Raw genomic sequence first — 17,847 nt, forward strand, 5'->3', positions numbered from 1 at the left:
GGTGTGGCAGTTCATTCCATTCGAGTGATTAAAAGTGGTGTTTTGCGACCAAACAAGACTGCAAAGCTTCAGACAGGTCCAGAGCTGCAGTTGCTGAGGACTCGAATACAGACGGGGACGGAGAAGAACGAGTGTTAATGGTCCTTCCCAGCAGCGGTGAAGAAGAGAATAAATGGCAACCTAAGGCTTTCTTCTGGATCTTGGGGAAACAAGTGGAACTGATGGTGGACTGTGGTTCTCTATACACCATTGTACCGAAGTGGATGTGGAAGAAAGAATGGCCGCAGGTTACCCTCCTGCCTTGGGACATCAATCCAAGGTGGCACCAGGGCAAGTCCATTAATGTACTAGGTCTCTTTACCACTCCTATTGTTTTTAAGTCAAGATAAGTGGTGGGTAAAGTTTATGTTGTGGAGGATGGGCCTCCTATCCTGGGATGGGGTATCAATTTGACCTTCACATCGTCATCGACCCCCATGCAGAGGGTCAAGTCTTGTGCTTGGCTGACGCATCCACCGAAGAAGTTCTGAGAGAGATGGATGATGTTTTTGGAAGGAGGCTTGGCGAATTGAAGGGGTATACTCATAAGATCATCTTAGAGGAAGGTACCATCCCTATCAAGCACAAGTTGAGGAGGGTTCCTGTCATTGTGAGGGATGAAGTAAAAAAAAATGCTGAATAACATGCTCAAAGATGGGATCATAGAACCTGTTGAGACGAGTGAGTGGGTCTCTCCAGTGGTCATCACTAAGAAGAGTGATGGCAAGCTCAGGTTCTGTGTGGACCTTTGCAGTTTGAACCTGCATATTGTCACCGACACGTTTCCCCTTCCGAACATCAATGAGATGTTACTTTTGCTTAAGGGCGGTAAGTACTTTTCAAAACTTGATTTGAAAAGTGCTTATCACCAAATTAAGTTACATGATGAGTCCAAAGACCTCACAATGTTTATCACCATGGAGGGCACATTTAGATTTAAAAGGCTGCCTTTTGGGCTGTCTTCTACTGCCAGTGTTATTCAGAGAGTCATGTCTGAGGTGCTGAGGGATCTGGAACATATAAAGTATCTTGTGTGCCTGCAGTCACTGCCTGCCACCGTCTGCTGCTGCCATCAGGGGACTCCAATCCCCAGAGTTCTAGGCGCCGGGGAGGTGCCAATGTGTGTTTTTCGTGCCAGGAGGCGCTGAAAAGAGGGCTTGGGCTCCCGCAGCATGGGAGCCCGTATCTTGTGTGCCTGCGGTCACTGCCTGCCACCACCTGCTTCTGACATCAGGGGACTCCAATCCCAGAGTTCTACGCCCCGGGGAGGCGCCAACGCGTGTTTTTCGCACCAGGAGGCACTGAAAAGAGGGCTTAGTCTCCCGCAGCGCAGGAGCCGGAATCTTGTGTGCCTATAGTCACTGCCTGCCTCCACCTGCTGCTGCCATCAGGGGACTCCAATTCCCAGAGTTCTACATGCCGGCGAGGCCCTAACGAGTGTTTTTCGCACCAGGAGGTGCAGAAAAGAGGGCTTGGGCTCCTGCAGCTTGGGACGCGCACTGTCGCGCCCGGGCCAAGGGCGGGCCCGTCTGAGACTGGAGGAGGCCGGGCTGGGCCATCCCCCTTTCAAGTGGCATTTGGAAACTGGTGAGAACAAGGGTGAGTGACCTATCCATCTTCTAGAACAAGCTCTGTTATTGACACTATTTTAGTTCATCCTCAAGTTGCCATAATGGGAAAGTGTACCATGCCACCACCTGCACGCCTAATAACTGACAGCATTAACAGCATCCTTGAGAGGGTGGTTAATATTGTTTCTGGCGAAATTGAACTCACGAAGCGGCGCGTGTCATTGGGCATTGAGGGGCGGGCGGACATTGCCAGTTTCAAAGGCACATTAACTGATCACATGGCTCACCCCCACCTCTGGCTCAGGGAACTGGGATCCATAAATTCCCAATTGCAAGCGGGAGCATAAGAGGGCCTGATATAACGGAGATAATTGAGACACAATCTGATATAGATATTGTTATATCTGTGGGAATCCCAGTCTCCAAATGGAAGAGGAAGAGCGGGAAACCAATCTGCACCAAAAGAAAACAGCCTACCCGCACTGGCCCCCCTCAAACCTGTCTCTTCGCTTGGATACAGCCACCTTTAAGTACTGACACTTACAAAATCCTTGACTCCCCTGTGATAATACCTAACACGAAACCGAGTTGCTCAATCAGCATACAGACTAAAGCGATAATAGACTTTGAGTACCTCAGGGACGCCATCGCCAACACTGTCACTGCAATGGTGACCAAACAAATTAATGAACTTAGACAATCTGGCCACACTCATTGGAGGCGCCGGTCAACCAGCAGGGAATGCACAAATTGCAGCAGCCGAAGGGGGTGGGGTAGGGCAACGTGCAATAACAAGCATTTCAAACTATGTAACCCAACCCTCTACCGTTAGAGTCACTGCCCATGCGGCCAAACCAGGGGTTGTTCTCAACCGCCCCCTAACAGGCATGGTACTACATTCACTGCTGAATTAGCCACCACCCCACACCCTAATTCCATCAGGGACAGTGGTAACAGATCAAACAGACCCAATGGAGTCGCCAGAACGCATTACCTGGCAGATTAAGCAGCAATGCTTTAGCTTCTACCAGCTGTAGCCCCCTGTTAGCAAATCATGATGTTTTGAGTTTTCCACCTGCTGCCTGCCCTTATGTGCTGGTACTGGCAGGTGTACCAACTCTAAAGAGGGATCAGCATGAGTCATGGGTCCAATTACGCAACATAAGAGCGAACTGGCTATCTAGGCATAGGAGGTTCCACCCATCTGATATGAATGACATCATCATGGTACGCAGAGTCGGTTGGGTTGGCTCTTCCACAAAGAACATTGAAGGGGACTGTATTGTAATCAATTTTCATAGACCATCCCTGGTGAGACACTTGCTAAGTGCATGTGAGTCCACAACACTTAATAGTACTAATATATGTGTATTATCTCTTGGCTACTTTTACAAACCGAACCATGGGTTCCGCCTTAATGAGACCACTCAGCTTCTTACCTCTAATAGTTTTCTGGCTCTGTCCGGATTGCACACTCAAGATTGACTATTGCCCTCTGTGACACCCCCTAACCTTGCTGATGGACCATCATACCTCCCTCCAGTAACTGAGCTCACTAGCTCACACACATCAATGAAGGTCTTAGCCAGCCCAGGTCTCCGCATTCTAAGCTGGAATGTTGCGGGACTGCACTCTAAGCTCCCTCAACTAGATTGGTTAAAAGTTTTAAGAGAACAGGATATCCTCCTGTTTCAAGAAACTTGGGCTGGTCAAGACCTATTTATCGATGGGATTGAATGCCATAATATCCTAGCAACATCCCCTAAGCATGGTCGTCCATTTGGAGGGCTATCGATCTGGATTAATATTGCTGCAGGTGGCAGCACTAAAACTAGAATTACAAATAATAACAATTTCCAAGCCATATTGTACAATGTTTTTTTTTTTTTTTCTTAATTAATTTTTATAATAATGACTTACACTCCATACCATATGGGAATTTTATAAATGTATTTAATTTTATTGTGTCTATTCAAAAATCCAAAGACTGTTTTTAGTCAACCGGAATCTGCCTAGGTGGTGATTTTAAGGCCAAACTACCTCAACTATGGCCGAGTGAACAGCCATATAGCAGCAGACAAAAATTTCCCAGGGGCAAGGAATTAGTGGATTTTTTAAATAATCACAACTTAACTAATGTCATGGAGATTGCTGCTATAACAGATCTGACATTTAGAGGGAGGGGCTGTTCATCCACAATTGAAAATGTTTTTATCTCTCCTGTTTTAGAGGACAGCCTATTGACAGCAGAAATTAGGGCCACAACCTTTGGGGACCATCATCCAATCCAAATAGTATTGAGATTATCCCCTGTTCCAACACCTAATATAGAATGTGGTGCCATCCACAGATAATCTAAGACTGGTATGGCGGGTGTTAATAACACCTACCTATTTGGCATAATGGTCAGGGAAAACCTGAGCCTTATTAACCTTTGTTTGGAGGATAAGGGTCCACATCCCGAGAGGTAATTAATGCCTTCACCAAACTTTGTGGAGCTACTATATCCCTGCAGTCCAAACCTATTACCACAGCGCAACGTGAACCTAGATGGTTCACTCATGAGTGCTCAGAGGCCAACAGGCAGTTACGTAAGGTCTTATCACAAAACCCAAGCAGTAACTCATCGGTCAAGTCATCAAGGCAGACGTATAAGTTGATAATTTCCAGAAGGAAGGAAAAACTACTAAGCGACCACTGGGATGCGCTTGCTAATGCTGCAAACTTAAAAAAAGGTAATATATTCTGGACTGCTGTTAAAGATCTAAGAACAAAGGGGCAGCCGATAACTTCCATAAGCTGCAACATAACAAATGCAACCTGGGAAAGTAATTTTTCCTCAATTTATTTAGCGCCTACACTAGAACTCGACCCCTCTAAGCATAGAGCTCCATCTGGGATTCCAATATTGATAATAGAGGTTGAGGAGGCCATACGCCAGAGCATGGGCAATAAAGCTCCAGGCCCAGATGGGTTACCAATTGAACTCATCAAATATAAACCCAACTTATGGGCCCCATTGCTGCTAAATGTTTTTAATAACTTAACCAATGCTCCACTGCCAAAGACATGGACCACTTGTATTATCGTTCCAATTTTTAAAAAGGGTGATCGATCACAACCAAGTTGTTATAAGCCGATCTCCTTAACACACAACACCCTTAAAATTTTAGGCAGAGTTTTATACAATAAAATTTTAACTTGGGCTGAGGATAATCATATTTTAGAGCAATGTCAATTAGGTTTTAGGAGCAAAATAGGAAAAAATGAGCAGTGTTTCAATCTTAATTTGATAATTGGGAAATACACTATAGCACAGCACTCGCCACTTTATTTAGCTTTTATGGACCTGACCTCCGCCTTTGATTTTGTTAACAGGTCTCGTTTATGGCCGATTCTCATAGCTAATGGCTGGGATGAGGCACTTGTTCACTTTCTGGCCTACCTACATACGGACCTGAAAGCGCGGGTCAGGATCGGTGGCGGGGGTGAGGTATCCAATCATATTATTGTTGGTAGAGGGGTTAGGCAAGGGTGCGCCCTAGCCCTCCTCCTCTTTATCATCTATACAAACAATTTGCATAGATCATTGACCATACTCATGGATTATGTGCCCAGAATCAAAGGTAAAACCCTTCCGGTGCTTTTATATGCAGATGATGCGGTTTTAATTGGACGTACACCGAACACTCTACGCACCTTAGTACGGGGATTTACGGATTTCATGATTGGTTTAGACCTATGTACCAACTTCAGGAATTCATTTATAATGTCCTGTGGGCCAAGGAAATATCCCCTAAGCTCCATTTCCGTGAGAACAAAAACAAACTTGCACTGCCACTTTTTCTTATCTGGGGATGGTCTTTGCTGCGAACGGCACCTGGTCTGAACATATGGTGCACTATAAGAATAAGTTCTCAAAGGCCTCTAACTCTATCCTCAGTCTCCCCTGCCCAAAAAGATCAGGGGCAATCCCAGCTGTTTTAAAGATTTTTAAATCACAGTGCATAACAATAGCTACCTAAGGTGCAGAGGTTTGGGGCATTGCTAAAAGCTGTAGTGTCCATTTAGAGGAAAATTGATTTTGCAGAAAGCTTTTGGGTGCACCAATCTCTACTCCTCTGTATATATGTCACAGTGAATTAAAATTAAGTTATATTGAAGATTTTTAAGGGCATGCCCTGCTTTGTTTTGGTTAGCCATAATGAAAAACCCAGCAGCATCTCTCACTAGGGAGATAATAAACGATTGTATTAGCAACGAGAAAGGAATGGATATCCCATGGCTCACTGGGGTCAAAAAGAGCCTGAAAAGTGTTAACTTTGAAAGATTGTTTTTAAAACCAAATACAGCTGAGACTGTAGATAAAAAAGTCCTTCGGTCAGCACTGTATGCACTTTATAGTGTGGAAAGACTAGAGAGGGAATCAAAGAAACAAACTGTTGCCAAATTCATACCCAGCGAGCAAACCGAACACTGCATGCCTAGCTATATTACACTGCCGATGTTGCGTTGGGAGAGAGGACTTCTCTTTTGTCTAAGAGCTGGCACTGTAAGATACTTGCTCTGTTTTCCCCTTGGGTACAATGCAAAACTTGATTACCTGCCATGCCCATGTGATGGACAGAGCGGACAAACACTTCTGAATTTTCTATTCTTTTGTAAATATTACACAAAATATGCAAAATGGCTGCTAATTCCGTTCTCAAAAAAATTGTTACCTATCCATTTAACTGATGCCCTTATTTGCATACTCAAACTGGGTAATGATGAATTGATCCTGCGTGTTGGTACTTTTTTGCGAATAGCCAAAGGGGCCCGCAAATCTATGTGCGATCCGTGAAGTGCACTTTGTATCCAACATAATGTATTTGTCAGTCAGTCAAAAAACTTTTATTTCGGTATAATACCATAAAAAGACATAAATACATATTTACAATAAAAATTAATAAAAAATGAACATTTACAAGTGGTATAGTCCATCATGAATAAGAACCTATTTTTAAAAGTTGAGTGAGCATTTAAAACGCAATTAAGAGCATTATTAGAAGGGAGGAAGTAGTGTCAATAACAATGTAAACACATAAAACAACATCCCATCCCTAAGCAATCTCATAATTAAGCGTGCTTTCACTACAGCGCTAGATTCATCTCTGTAGGAACAGTTTATAACCTATCATTTTGTAATTTTTTACACCTTGAATACCACATGGAAAGGAGGAATCTAGCCATCGCAAACACTATCATAGGGGTAGTGTCATATTTAAGGATTCTGAACACCTCTTGATAGTCCCTAAGGCCCCTAGACTTACAGAGTTGGATAATCCATTTTGCTCTTGCCTTGGTGTAAAGAGGGCAAAAGAGCACAACATGCAAATCTGTCTTGCAGGTATCAGCACATTCTGGACAAGAACTCGTAGGACATGGCACACTATTCCACCTATGGGTTAAAACCTTCAGTGGTAAGGAACCATGTCTGAACTGCATGTATAATTTCTTGGCCAGTGGGGGCTGAATAACATCCAGGAAAGTTTCAAAGTAGGGACTGGTCTTAATGTCCAAAAAGGTAATGGTAAGCCTACCCAGGGAGGAGTTTAATAAAATTTCCTTTCGATACTGCTGGAGAGCCACAATCAGTGATTTCTTAGTCAGTAAAGGGCAAGACTCTTCAGGTGACAACCACAGGTCCCCCTTACCTAAGGCATAACAAAGGTTCTTAACGTACATTAGCCAAGAGATTTTCCCCAAATTCCCTATTGACAGGAGGTCACCAAGATCCTGCCTAAAGCTCGCAAGCTCGGGTGTTGTCCAGAGACGTCTCCAATACAGGAGTGGGCGGTTCAAGGCGATCTCCTCAATAGGAACTAAACCTAAATCCCATCTCAGGGGCGTTAAGGGGGTACTCGTTGGTAATTTCAAAAGCCGCCTAATGAAACTGTTCTCGGATAAAATTAGAGGGGCACTACTACAATGGCCCCAGAGCTCTGCGCCATAAAGGGCACTCCCTCTTGCTTGGGATTTATAGATTTCCATAGGGGGGCCCAAGGGCTTAAAGGAGGTGTTATTAAAAACCTTCAAAATACCCCCCACAGATTGTGTCAACTTTAGATTGGCCTTCACCAGATGAGAACCCCATTTCATTTTGTCATTAAGGGTAACCCCCAGGTAGTCAAATGTGGATACACGGTCCAGCTCTATTCCTTCCATCTGGGGATGAGGACAATTGGCTAGACTAGGGCTGAAGACCATAAATTTAGTTTTGGATACATTCAATTTCAGATCCCTTCGTTTACAGAAGGAGCAAAATGCCTCTAGTGTACGCTGAATGCCCGTAAATGATTTTGACAATAAAAGCGTGTCATCCGCGAACATTAGGGCAAGTATCTTTTGCCCCGCTAGCCTTGGGGAATCCAGATTAGTAGCACACAATAAATGCTCAATCAGCCCATTAATAAAAAGGGAGAATAATGTTGGAGCCAGGACACACCCCTGCCTCACACCCTTTTCGACCGGAATTGGACCCGAAATTTCCCCACATCTCCCGTATCTCACCCTTGCATAGGTTCCATCATGCATTCGCTTAAATAGATGGCACAGATAGGGGGGGGGGGGCGCCCATCTCCAATAATAAAGCCCAAAGCTTCTCCCTTTGGACCATGTCAAATGCGGACCGAAGGTCCAAGAAAATCAAGTACAAATTGCCAGCACCCATAGAAACCGTCTTCCAATAGACCAGCTGTAGCCTGAACAGTTGATCAATAGTGGAGACTTTTGCTCGAAAGGCCGCTTGAAGAGAGGTTAGGATGTGATGTTCCTCCATCCAACTCTGTAATCTTGTTAAAAGCATGCGGGCAAACAGTTTCTGTAGGACATCAATCAGGCTTATGGGGCGATAGTTGGCCGGGTCCAAGGGGGAAGATTTTTTGTGGATGGGTATAATTTCAGCTCCTAGCCAGGTGTGGGGAATCTCAAGGCCCTGCAAGATAGCATTAAAGTAAACCCAAATGTAAGGAGCCCAGATTTTTTGTTCGCTTTGGTATAGATCACCGGGGATCCTATCGAGGCCCGGGGCTTTCCCCAATGATAGGGTACTAAGAGCCAGCTCGATTTCCAAAAGGGTGCAGGATCGACTCTCCAAATCCACATGTTCCGGGTAAGCCGTAACAATATCATTTGATTGGATTGCTACATCTAATCCACTTTCGGGATTACTAAGCGAATAGAGGGGCTTGAAATGGTCTAGCCAAACGTCTTCGCTAAGATTAGGAATGATTGCAGAGGGACTTTCTGCCGAACCAGCTCGAACAAGGTTCCAGAATGCCCTGAAGTCACAAGCTTCTAAGGCTAGCTTCATACTTAACCATCTTGCTTCCTCCCACTCGGATTTTGCCTCTTTTATCAGATTTTTGTAGATATCCCTCGCAGCTCTGATGCTTGACTGGGTACCCAATTTTACTATTGGTTTTTGCAGTGGGGATTGAAGGGTCGTTACCTTCCCTGAATACCCCATCTTGTTGATTTCAATCCTGCCAGAGGTTGACAATAATAAAATTTGTGGGTTAACCTCGAGACAGTTTTATATCTATATCTGCACCTCTCTTGGTCCCTTCGTCCAGGAGAAGATTTGTTTTCCTTTTTGGATTTGATTTACACTTTTGTGTTTCATTTTCGTCTGTCTTCTTAATTATACTCTACCCTCACCACTTCTCTTCATCTTATATCCTAAAAAACTGCGCTCCATCCAAGGTGTTTATCTGCACCTGGATGTTTGATGCGGCCCAATGATGCAGCATGACACTACCAAGTGTGTGAGGGCAGTATTAAGACATTTATTGATTTTCCCACGTTTAGCGTCCAGCACAGTTATTTATGTTATTGATTGTTTCTCGGTCGTGTGAGACTAACCCAATTTTACTTCCCTAATCAAAGCACCCTTGGCCAACCTACAACTTTTATTATACCAGTGGTCATTCTTGGTTATCCTTGGCCTCTGAGTGGTGGTACTATAAAAGTAACCAGCCAGAGAACCAAGGAGTTTGTTGTGAATAGACTGCAGGTCCGGGAGGTAATGCAGGAAGATATCACCATTGAGACTCAAAAGGTGGGAAACCTCCGCCAAAGAGCAGGCAACGTGGCGGTATAATTCCGCCAACTTAGCCTCCTCTGTCGCAAATCTTGCCCACCTAATGCGTCTACCACCTGCTGCTAAAACCAAATTCGCACTGCTTGTTGTTACTAGACCCCTAGAAACAATACGACCCCCAATATTGTTTACCAGTTCTAGTGGCATTAGATTATGATCACTCTCGACCCTAGGGATGACAGAAAAAGCTCACAAATAGCCCCAGAATTCAACGTTCCCCAGAATATAGTCTATTATTGAACATTTCCCGGGTCTATTAAAAGTATATAAACCCGGGACATCGGGAAGAAGTCTGCCATTGCAGGCCCTCAAAGAATGGAGAATAGCTATCTTATTAATCTCAAGGGCCAGAGGAAACAGACGTTTTTCCGGGTACATAATACAGTCTGGGATTTTGTAATTTTCATCCTCATCTGAGGTCACTGGGGGGATAGCAAGAAGGGGTTCAAAATGGCAATTAAAATCAGCGCCTATAATTTTGTGGGATGAAGGGGGAAGAGAGCGTAGGAGAGCGTCTAGGGCACCCAAAATCGATAAGCCCAACTGAAGGGGATAGGGACGCAAGTAGACATTAAGTACTACCAGCGAATATCCAGCAGGGAAGGTAAGCACTAAACATAAAATGTCTGGGCACTTGGTGTCTATGGTCTTAGCTGAACAACCAAGGTGAGAGGCAACCCAGACAGCTAACCCCCCCGAGGGTCTTCCCCTGGCTCCTTGAACCGCAGGTGCATAAAAGGACGCATAGCCTACCCTCGATGGAATGGACCGTAGCCAAGTTTCTTGGAATAAGCATATATCGTAACTGTCCATAAACTTACCCCACTCTGGATTGGGGAGTTTAGACCCCAGTCCAGCCACGTTCCAAGACCCTACTAGGGGTCTATGTGTAACTACTTGAGAGGGACAGTCCTCTAAAAGATCACAAGCGACAGAACAGGGAGGTGCTACTGGGTCTAGAGAACCTAACTCTATTGACCCTTGTACTAGGCTGTTACTTTGGGGGGATAAGGGGCTAGCAGTTACTCCTATCCCAGTTCCAATTGCCAGATTAAGAAGGCCCTACTCCGAGCTACAGCCGCCCTTTACCTGGCCCCCTTTCATATACGTGGCCTTTCCTTCAGCGAGCCTCGAAAGTGGTGGTCAATCCACAAAGCTGAGTGCATTAAATGAGTTGGCGACCGGAATATTATCATCAAATTCCTGGGTGACTTGATGGAAGTAAGGTAGTTCCGTGGGCCTTGGAACACGAGGATGCGTGTAAAAATACCCCAAGTGGCAGGTGTTAATAGAGTCTGCTTTGGTCGACCCTCCATGATCCAATATGTGGCCAACTACTCTCGGGTCCCTAAAATTAATTAAGACACAGTCCCCACAGATATCTTTAGGTCTGGTCCCCAACCAACAAACTCTACGCACAAAGAGAATCTCCCCCCGACCTACTCCATTCAGTGGTCTATGATTACTTAACCAGTGAATAACTTTGTTTTTTAGTTCATGATAAGATTCCCCCCTATCACTTGGCAATGGGGGTACTCCCGTGAGCACCACCACATATGGTGAAGCCTCGGGGGGTAGCTGCGGATAGGGAAGAGATTTACCCAAACCCTTTATGCCAGTATTCACAAGCGAGTTGGGTTGCGGCCTACCCGCCCCCAGGTTCCGTGTTCCAAGAATCTTTGGACTGGGGGGTTGTACACAGGGGGCCAGACCAGTAGCAGCTCGAGGCATTTTAGAAGAGATAGATGGACCAGAAGCAATAAGGAGTTGAGCTGGCATCACCATAGGCAGCTGGACTGAGTCTTGTAGTGGAGATTGTTGGGAGATGGAGGGAACCTGTGGTGTTACTTTGCTAGTCATGGTAGATGTTCCCAAACCCCCCAGGCTACCAGGATCTCGCAGGACAGAATTTGACTGGTTTTTCCCAACACCTTTGGGATTAATCAAAGTTACTAGTCTGTCGATCTTTGTCGACAGAGATTTAAAATAAAAATTTAGAGTCTGGTCTATGTGAGTCTGTAGATCTATTATTAAATGAGAAGCCCACACAGGCGGACTCGAGGTAGGTGGATGGGGAACAGAATCCGGCTGACCAGGAATGGATAGGGATGTGGCTGAAGTTTTAACCATTTTTTTAACTAACTTCTTTTTTTTTTGGCTTTACTCGCTTTTTATGTACCACTGGAGAAACCCTAGAAGATGTATTTTTAAATTTTTAATCATGTCACTGTAATTCTTTTACTACGTACTTCATCTGTTTATTGCTCGCTATACTTTGAATTTTGATTATGTTATTCAAATGTCTATTGTGATTTTAATCCTTGTTAATGCTCTACTTTTGTGGATACGGTGTTATCCGAATAAAGTCTTTCGGATTGGATTGGTAAAGTATTTTAAACACAATATTCATGTGTTTGGGAAGTCTGTTCAGATGCACAACAAAAATTTGAGAGAAGTCCTGGGCAGATTGAGCGAGGCTGGTCTTACCTTGAGGAAAGACAAGTGCAAGTTTTTGGTGGAGGAGATTGAGTACCTTTGCCATACCATATCTGGGCAGGGTGTTTGCCCCAAAGTCGACCTGATTGAAGCCATCCGTGATGCTCCTGTTGCCCTCGACAATGACTAATTACGGTCATTCATGGGCTTAATAGAGTATTACGCAAAGTTTGTGAACTGTTTTGCCATTAAAATAAGGCCTTAATATTGTTGTTAAGGAAGGGGTGTTCCTTTGTCTGGGGCGAAGCTCAACAGTGTGCTTTTGACCTTATTAGAAAGGACATTTGTAAAGCTGGTGTCCTGGCACCCTTTGGCACCCACCTTTCTACTTTTCTTACTGTAGACGCCAGTGCTTGTGGACTGGGAGCTGTCTTGTCCCAAGTCCTTCCTGGGCGTGAGAGAACGGTGGCATTTGCCTTGCGCTCCTTGTCCGAGTGTGAGTGTAGCTACTCGTCATTGAGCGTGAGGTGCTGGCAGCTGCTCGGTCTGTCAAACATTTCTGGACCTTCTTGTGGGGCCTTGAATTCTGCATTCGCACAGACCACAAAGCCTTAGTTAAGGTGTTAAGTCCAGGTGGCGCAGGTAAGGGCTCAGCCAGATTAGCCAGACTTGCCTCTTGGCTACAAGAATACAGGTACAGGGTGTCTCACATTCCAGGCTGCAAAAATGCACAAGCTGACTGCTTGTCTCGCTTGTCTCTGAGGAGCAAGTGTGGTCAGAGTGAAAGTTCAAGTGGGGGACAGGACGGTGCTGTAGCATCCTTGTGTGATGTGAAGGAGTGTGTGGGTGGGGCCTTTTCGGCAGATGAGTGGTACATTGTTATGGATAAAGACTCTACCCTTAAGGATGTTGAACCCATGTTGGTCTCGGGTGGTAGACGAGAAAGCACTGTGACCCCCTCTGTAAAACCTTTCATCAAGATTTTGGAAGAATTGAGTGTTAGTGAGTCAAACGTCTGGAGGAGAAATGATAAATTCGTACCTCCATGCAGTTCAAGGCCAAAGATTATTGGGCTTGTCCATGAGGGACATCTCGGGCAGACTATGACCAAGAAGCTAGTGTGGGAGAATTTCTGGTGGCCATGCATGGTTAAGCATATTACCTCTTGGATTGTAAATTGTGAGGTGTGCTTGGACAGTGTGAAAAGGCTCAAGACCGGCGAACAGGCCTCTTTTGGGCACATTGAGGATCCTGGTCTGCCCTGAAGTACCGTTTGTTTAGACTTCGTTGGGCCCATGCATGGTGTGGAAGCGAGGTTGAGAAATGCATTAGTTATGGTAGATGTTCACTTCAAATGGCTGATTGTACGCTTTATGTCTGATGTCACGACGTGCATTTAAAGAGGAGGTTTTCCCCCTCATCCTCATCACTGATAATGGCACACAACTCATTTCGCACAAAATGAGGGATTTTCTTGACAAGTGCGGCATCATTCATCCCCACACTGCCCTTTACAACCCTCAGCCCAATGGCATGGTGGAACGTGCTAATCGCTTGGTTAAGGGCACTATCTCCATGGCCATCCATGGCAGGAAAAGTGTCAGAGAAATGGTTGATGAGATGGTTGGGGCGCATCCTACTACTGCGCATAGTGTGACTGGTATTTCTCCTTTTGAGAAAATGCGTGGAAGGAAGCCTGGCACCAAACTTTTACCCACCTGACTTGTTACCCCAAAGTCTACAGCTGCTAAAGTTTTTAGGGGCAGTCCCGAAGCTAAGGGTGTAATCACTGGTGACTGGATCACAATCAAACACGGAAGACCAGGTAAGGGGCTGTCCAAGTTCTGGGGGCCATAGTTACTGTAAGCAAGCTTACAGTAACTATGGGGCCGATTCACAGAACTAATCTGAGACAAAATCCTAAACTTACTACTTTTGGTATTCACAGAAGGTATTTAGAAGTAGTAAAGTTAGTATTTTGTCTTAAGTTAGTATTTTGTCTTAAATTAGTATTTTGTCTTAAGTTAGTATTTTGCCTTAAGTTAGTGTTTTGTCTTATGTTAGGATTTTGTCTTAAATTAGTATTTTGTCTTAAATTAGGATTTTGTCTTAAATTAGGATTTTGTCTTAAATTAGGATTTTGTCTTAAAGTTTGGTTTTAAGACAAAATCCTAACTTAAGACAAAATCCTAACTTAAGACAAAAGCCTAACTTAAGGCAAAATACTAACTAAAGACAAAATCCTAACTTAAGACAAAATACTAATTTAAGACAAAATTAAGACTAAATACTCACTTAAGACAAAATACTAACTTAAGACAAAATACTAACTTTACTACTACTAAATGCCTTCTGTGAGCACCAAAAGTAGTAAGTTTAGGATTTTGTCTCAGATTAGTTCTATGAATCAGCCCCTATGTCTTGCTTGGCAATGGCAACAAGTGGAACAAGCGCAAGGTTGCGTTGTTTTGCAAAGGAAGTGACTGGGGTGCCAAAGCAGCTGGTACCCTCTGCAGTAGTTCTGACAATAGTGCAAGTGACTTCTGGCTTATGAGCGATGTTGACCTCAGGGGCAACAACTTGGCTGGGAGTTGCGATGATGGCTCTGGGGGTAGCTCTACAGTTGCGCCCTGTTCTTTTCCCCATAGTTCTTCCCCTCCTTTGGGGTCTGAGTTTTCCCACCCTTGCCGGTTGCGCAGACAGCCTTGCTATTTGGCTGATTATGTACTCATATGATATTGTCACTTTCTCCTGATATGCGTCCCTACATTCTGCAATTGCATACCTTGCTTTCATTATTTGTTTTGTACTATTGTTTTGCACTTGGGTAGAAGGGAGGGGGTGTGTTGTAAAGGGCTCTGTTCTTTCATTTGGCTCTGCTGCTTCCGACCCCATTGTTCAAACCGTTTAGAATGTTGATGCTGCGTCGTTCCACCAGTGACAGTTGGAGTTTGGCTGGTGATGGTGGTACACGCTTCTTTTGCTGCCACTGCGGTGCTGACAGGAATAAAGTCTGTCAACACTAAGTACTTGTGTCTGTGTCATCACTACAGATGCCTTATGTGGACAAAAGGTTATGAAGGCCTAGGCGCAAACTACTCCATATAGCCTAAAAAAAGCTTGGCACATAGGGGAAAGGCCTGACAGGGAAGGGGTTAAGGTAACCAGTCTATGCATGGCCGCATCTGCCCAAAGTAATCGGCTGTGCATGGCCACATCTATCCCGAGTAACCAGGCCTATGAATCACCTCATCTATCCAGAGTAACTCGCCTGTGTATAGCTGAAATTGCTGGTCCATTTAAGGCTACATCATCCTATGTGGTGGACAACTGAAAGAGGTTGCTTCTGTAACCATTGCTGAGGCACGCAACTGCTGGTCCATCCATCAGACGTGAGATTGGGACCAAACAATCCAGGACTGACTACTTCATGCCTGCCAAGCACACTACCACAGTCAGGCAAAAGAAGCCAGGTGCTGGAACAATGCTTCCAGCTGGTATGCCACCTACCAAGTGAAATGTTGTAAGCATGTGGTAGAAAAAAGAGACAGGCCATTGCACCGATTCAATCAGGACTGTGTGGCAAGACTAACAACTGACACTCATCTCTAAATAGTCTAATAACTTGAGGAGTGATAACTACAACTAAGCTATAATCATACTAACAGCTCTTACGCTTAGGAGGGAGGGACCACCTAGACTTGGGGGAACCGAGACTGGAGTAAGTTGGAGGACTAGGGAAGATAGAGGTGGATAGAGATGATGCATTACTAAATACTTGAAGCGTCCATGGACACTAAATTGCATTTTGCCATATTAATGTATAGTATTTCATTATAGTGAGTAATAAAGCACGTAAAAAAAAAGAGAGGCTGGAAATTCATTATTGTGTACTTACGTGATTTCTTAGCTCTGGAATGCCAACACTACCTTCCTGAGAAGCCAGAGTCTACTTGCTATCACTGCCAGTGAGAGTTAGGTGCTGAGGGGATTGTACTTGGCCCAGTTTGCAGAGCCAGATTAAGAGGAGACTAGAATATACACCTGAAATATGGTAGTAGTAACAGCTCTGATCAATTAGGAGAGTGTCAATGTCTTAACAAGACCATTTTGAGAAAAATAAACAGAAATGACTCATCCACATCATAGTGGCATGCTTCTTCAGAGGTGATTGAGTCCCACTCTGAGTGGATATTACAACCAAGGTGGTTTGACCTCAGGATGAGGGAGATCTAAATAACTGTACTGAATAGACGAGGGATCGAGATAGTGCAGTCCCAAAAGACATCCCTTTAATTAAAGGGTACACTAGCAGGACTAAACAATTTAATTGGATGTGCCCAGAGATATCATGTCTCAGTCATCCTTCCTAACAAACATGTTTTGGTCCCTTTAATAACCTGAAATGGTCTTGGTCCTTAGTCAGGGTAAACAGGATCCAGTAGGTGTCAATACCCTGACTAAATCCATGCAAATGGTAAGAATAAGTCTTATCATACCAATGTGTAATGTGGAAGCAGTCTGCAGGGGAGAAGTAATATGTAATTTTACACACCTCTATGCAGCTAAACAGTGGAAAACAAATTGTTCTTTTTATCATCAGTATGTCTCATTATAGTGATTTATTGTGTTTTCACAAAGAAAAACAAAACACACACGTACAATGGAACACACATGCAAACTGGGAAAAACATTTCTGCACTTGTCCCTGCCTCAAGGGTGTGTAGGAATTTGGTGCAAATCCTTGTATGCAATTTACTTTAGACAGGGATTTGATTCAAAACCCAAGGGTGATTGCACAGAAACATACATGCATCACCCAGGGAACGAGTTATTTTGGCTCAGTGATACTCAAAGTATGGCTCGGGGCCACATGCAACCCTCATGTCCTTCACATGCGGCCCCCAACAGAACAACTGCACTGGACTGCTGTTTACCTGATCGAGTAACATTCAGAAATATGTTAAATAAATGGCAAGCATTAATTCACACTAACTGAAGTAAAAAAGAAGAAGCAAATAAGGTGCCCTGCAGCACTTTACTTTAGGAAAGCATTATTTTTTTAAAGAAATTTTGCAACAAATGCGTAAAAATATGAGTTTCTTTAAAAGTCATAAAAGTGCATTTCATTAACATGCAGATGCATGTCAACTTAGTACATCAGATTATATCAGTTCATTCAATAGTACTTTTAAAACTGATAGTTAAAAAAATTATTATCGGAACAATCATACCTTTGCCCACCCTTACTACAATGCCAATAGTGAAGTAAGAGGCAAGTCAGTTGTCACATTGAACCTTCTGGATGGTCTGGGTTGTTATTGTATTGGAGAACATTAAAGTTTATTAAATGAAACACAAGAGAGAAGGTTTTATACAGTGCATAACCAAAACTCATGTATTTCAAGGTGTTCTTACATCTGATAATGCAGAAAAAGGAGGCAAGGTGAAATTAGACAATTGTCTAGGATGACACAATTTGTTCAAGTAGGAAAGCAAAGACTGATCCCAGGATTTCTGGCTTCACATTGAGCAATTCTATTTCATTGCACTTCAACAATCAAGTTAATTCCTTTTTACACTTGAATCTCCCAAGCTAGTGATAGTGCTCACTTTAACCCCTCTCCACACAAAGCCTCACTCCCCCATGCTGGCATC

The 17,847-nt window shown here is 44.0% G+C and overlaps 1 protein-coding gene across 1 annotated transcript in view; it reads right to left on the reverse strand.

Moving 5' to 3' along the window:
- The window catches only part of LOC146796142 (SCO-spondin-like), a 1,481,201-nt gene that overhangs the window by 383,640 nt on the left and 1,079,714 nt on the right, over positions 1-17,847 (reverse strand). The gene's annotated exons all lie outside the window — the stretch shown is intronic.

The sequence above is a fragment of the Triturus cristatus genome, chromosome 10 (genome assembly GCF_964204655.1).
Source record: "Triturus cristatus chromosome 10, aTriCri1.1, whole genome shotgun sequence".
In the NCBI taxonomy this organism is placed as follows: domain Eukaryota; kingdom Metazoa; phylum Chordata; class Amphibia; order Caudata; family Salamandridae; genus Triturus; species Triturus cristatus.